At 35.8% G+C, this 5,000-nt stretch overlaps 1 non-coding gene across 1 annotated transcript; it reads left to right on the top strand.

The window, feature by feature from the left end:
- Positions 1 to 4,849: 4,849 nt before the first annotated feature.
- Positions 4,850 to 4,937, top strand: TRNAS-GGA. Its single transcript has one exon. It is a non-coding gene; the product is annotated as a tRNA-Ser (tRNA).
- Positions 4,938 to 5,000: the final 63 nt, after the last annotated feature.

The raw sequence follows: 5,000 nt of genomic DNA, 5'->3' as shown, positions 1-5,000 counted from the left end.
AACTGAAATGGAATATTACTACCGAAATTGCATTGTACATCCAAAATAGTCCTAAGAAGACATGATCCCAAGCGGATACTTGGCATGTCCCCCCTCTTCCAGGTCCATCACAAGGGAAACGAAAACCTAGATTTGCTTTATCCGGTATCAATCGTGAACTACGAGCAAATAGAACACCCTTTAGGAGTATCAATACCGTTACATGAATTGTAAATGCATGAATATGATGGACCAAAAAATCCGCAGTTCCTAATGGAATAGGTAACAAAGCAACTTTACCGCCCACTGCCACTAAATTCTCACCCCCCCAAGTTAAACTGGTGCTTGTTGTTGCACCAGGGGCCGTTATGCTTGGTGCTAAAACGTGGGTATTTTGTATCCATTGAGCAAAGACGGGTTGTAATTGTATAGCGGTATCCGAAAACATATCTTGAGGGCGCCCTAAAGCGCTCATGGTATCATTATGAATATACAAACCAAAACTGTGAAAGCCTAAAAATATACACACCCAGTTAAGATGGGATATAATTGCATCGCGATGTCTAAGGACACGATCTAATAGATCGTTGTATCGAATAGTTGGATCATAGTCTCTTACCATAAAAATAGCTGCATGCGCAGCAGCACCAACTATCAGAAATCCACCAATCCACATGTGATGTGTGAACAATGACAGTTGTGTACCATAGTCAGTAGCTAGGTATGGATAAGGAGGCATAGAATACATATGGTGAGCTACAACAATGGTCAAAGAGCCTAACATAGCTAGGTTAATAGATAATTGAGCATGCCATGATGTTGTTAGGATCTCATAAAGACCTTTATGACCCTGGCCTGTAAATGGACCTTTATGGGCCTCTAGAATATCTTTTATACCATGACCAATACCCCAGTTAGTCCTATACATGTGACCCGCTATCAAAAAAAGAATTGCAATAGCTAAATGATGGTGTATAATATCGGTCAGCCATAGACCTCCAGTTACTGGATCTAATCCTCCACGAAAAGTCAGAAATTCTGCGTATTTTGACCAATTCAAGGTGAAAAATGGGGTTGCTCCCTCGGCAAAACTCGGATAAAGTTGAGCCAAAAGATCCTGATTCAGGATAAATTCATGAGGAAGTGGAATCTCTTTGGGATCTACTGCAGCGTTTAGAAATTGGTTAATTGGTAAAGATACATGTATTTGATGCCCTGCCCAAGAAAGAGACCCAAGTCCTAGGAGTCCTGTCAAATGGTGATTCAACATAGATTCTACATCTTGGAACCAAGCCAATTTTGGAGCAGCTTTGTGATAATGAAACCAACCAGCAAAAAGCATTAAGGCTGCAAAGACCAATGCACCAATTGCGGTACAATAGAGTTGTAATTCACTAGTTATTCCAGATGCTCGCCAAATCTGAAAAAAACCGGAGGTTATTTGTATTCCTCGGAACCCCCCCCCTACATCACCATTCAATATTTCTTGGCCCACTATTGGCCAAACCACCTGGGCACTAGGACCAATGTGAGTAGGATCGCTTAACCATGCCTCATAATTGGAAAAACGAGCACCATGGAAATACATGCCACTCAGCCAAAGAAAGATGATGGAGAGTTGGCCGAAATGGGCACTAAAAACTTTTCGGGAAATCTCCTCCAAATCACTAGTATGGCTATCGAAATCATGAGCATCAGCATGTAGGTTCCAGATCCAAGTAGTAGTATCAGGTCCCTTAGCTATTGTTCTTGAGAAATGACCGGGTTTTGCCCATTCCTCGAAAGAAGTTTTTATGGGATCCCTATCTACCAAAATTTTAACTTCTGGTTCCGGTGAACGAATAATCATTGAGTCCTCCTCTTTCCAGACAACACATATAAAGAAACTCGCCAACATAAAACAGAATTAGTGAACTTATGAAAGATGTTTATATTGAGTTTCGTTCTCTTCTATTTCCCATCTATCCATTCTATATTTTCTTTCATATAATCCATTTTCTTTAGTTATTCACTAGAACAATTATGATCTCGAAGTCAATCCGTGGCAAGTGTTCGGATCTATTATGACATAGCAGTGAGGCGCTCAACGGACCTTTTTTAATCTTTTAAGACCTTTTCTGGACTTTGAATGGAAGTTTAATAATTTTTTGTGCAGCCTAATGTATTCAGATTTCACTCATAAGTTCTCCTAGATAGAACTAATTTCACTCTTTCTCTTTATAGAGAAGGTATTATTATGTACTCTATTTCAAATAGAGTGAGCAGTCATTAGCATTATTAGGGAACACACTGGTATTTATATTTAGTTTTTCGAGGGTCTCTTTTATTAGTTTGATTGAATTGAATATTGGTTTGAATAGTAGAAAAAAAAGAAAATTCTCTACTATATCCACGTATCATTTATCTCTACGAAATACCAGACGAAATAGAACAATTTTAAGTTAAGGGGGAGATACTGAAATTCTGTAATTGGTTGTTCCTATAGAAATGATTTGTTTTATTTGACTGATGGGAGCAACAAACAATAAATTATAACAAATGAAATATATATATATATATTATTTATATTCTATAGAGAATATAAATGAAATATATATATATATATAATGAAATAAGAAAATAGAAAAAAAAACAAAAAACAGAGTGTTCTTATTCAAAACGTCCTGTGATTTTCAACCAATTCTGTGCTTCAATATAATTACCAGGGGTAAGGGCTATAGCTTGTTTCCAATATTCAGCGGCTTGATTAAACCAAGACTCCGCAATTTCAGAGTCTCCCTGTCGAATGGCCTGTTCTCCTCGGTCGGAATAGGTGAGTAAATTCCTTCCCTTAGAACCGTACTTGAGAGTTTCCTGGCTCATACGGCTCAACAGTAAATTCTTTTGGTGTTCCATTATTTTGTTTTGGAGTTAACCAAAAGAAAAAAAAAAAAGAAGTTAATTACATAAGTTTTAAACTTGAATTTTGACTAATAAAGAATTTCAAAGAATTTCATCTTTTTTTTCTAGTTTTATCTTTTCTCCTACTTTCAGAAAAATGAATAAAACATCGACATTAACATTCTTATTCTAATTTTCTGAAAGGTAACTATCTCGATTTCATATATCATATACTTTCCTATATGATATATCAATTTCTATAGAATCTTTGAAAAAGACTTTTTTCTTGATAAGAAAGAAAAAACTTACTATCTTTGGGATCTGATACTACACCGCTGCTCAAAACTTCAGGGGATCCACTTTATTACATAAGTGGATTCCTAACTTTTCTATCATGATATAAGTAAGCAGTTCTTATTGTATCGGCTCAAAACCTCGTTAATTGATCCTTACGGTGCTTCCTCTATCAATTAGATCTTTTATCCATAGAAAAAAAGTATCTAGGCATATCTATTTCTTCATATTTTGACTTTTATGAGGTTTCTCTCTTTGCTACAGCTGAAAAAAATCGTTGTTTTGTACGATATATATGTAGAAAGCCTATTTTTTCGAGTATTTATTCGATTAGTATTAGCGGATTTACTCGTTCCTTTCTTTTTTCTCTCTATAGTGGAGATAATCGCACGTAATGACAGATCACGGCCATATTATTAAAAGCTTGGGGTAAGAAGGGGTTTCGTTCGAGTGCCCTAAAATAATATTCCAAAGCTTTCGTATGTTCTCCGTTACTTGTGTGGATAAGGCCTATGTTATAAAGTATATAACTTCGATCATAGGGATCAATTTCTAGTCGCATAGCCTCATAATAATTTTGTAAAGCTTCCGCATAATTTCCTTCAGATTGAGCCGACATCCGTTACGGTCGTCATTCGGTTCAAAGAATCTCCGTTCCAGAACCGTACGTGAGATTTTCATCTCATACGGCTCCTCCCTTATGTGTATAATGAGAAAAATACATATAATCAAAAAAGATTGAATTATTCTATTCTCATTATCAACTGAGCAGAGCTAGTGTTTTTTTTTACAACAAATCTCTAGCCAACCCTCCTGTAAAAGATTTTTTCTTAACAACAAATATGTTGGTACTGGATAAAAAAACAGTAACTTCAACAATTTCTTTGTCCTCACCGTTGCTTAATTTCTCGGAATTAATCACTTCAACAATCTTCGATGGTTATACGGGTATCCAAAATACGAACAAGATGGATGTTTATTGTCCCAACCATTCTTGTTAATCTCTATCCCGATAAGACAAGGAAAGATATTTTTTTTTTACAAAGTTTTCGTGTTGTTGATTCCTAAGCGTAGTGCTTCTTCCCCCATGCCGCCCATTGGTACTAGTAGAGTAGGGTTGACCTAACCCCTATAAGTATAGGTATAACCTTTCGCTTAATACTATAAACCTAAAATTGAAGCATATGAGGCTGCATTAATCGGGGATACACGACAGAAGGAACTAATCGTTTTATTTACAAATTTCACCTTCAGCAAACGTAGGTTTTTTTTTTCAATTTTTACCGAAAAAAAATTGAAATAAAGATAATCAAATCGCACCATCTCTGTAATAAGAGAATGCCTTTTTTTCTCCTGAAGTTGTTGGAATTATTCGTAATAAGATATTGGCTACAATTGAAAAAGTCTTATCAATAAAATTTTCATTTATCCGAGATCTAGGCATAGGTAGAAATCCATTCCATAATTTATTTATCGCGTGAGAAATCAAAAGAATCCCACAAACAAAGGAATTGTACAATACAGTACGAAATAACGTAAAAATTGACTCATTAATCAAATTTGTTTATCTTAAGGCCTCGTAAGAGGTTTTTCTTATTTTCTTTTCTATTTTTCTAGTTCGAATTAGTTTTATGCGCCTACCAAAATAGAATATCAATGATTCACTATTCACCAGGTTTCTGGGCATCATTCTGTGGGAGAGATGGCCGAGTGGTTCAAGGCGTAGCATTGGAACTGCTATGTAGGCTTTTTGTTTACCGAGGGTTCGAATCCCTCTCTTTCCGAACCTTTACCAAATTCATCAATATTACTCATCGCAATGTTTCAAATAACAATGGATACCATTA

This window comes from Abrus precatorius, unplaced genomic scaffold, assembly GCF_003935025.1.
Source record: "Abrus precatorius isolate BTA unplaced genomic scaffold, Abrus_2018 Scaffold0, whole genome shotgun sequence".
Taxonomy (NCBI): Eukaryota; Viridiplantae; Streptophyta; class Magnoliopsida; order Fabales; family Fabaceae; genus Abrus; species Abrus precatorius.
This window is presented reverse-complemented; position numbering and strand designations above follow the sequence as displayed.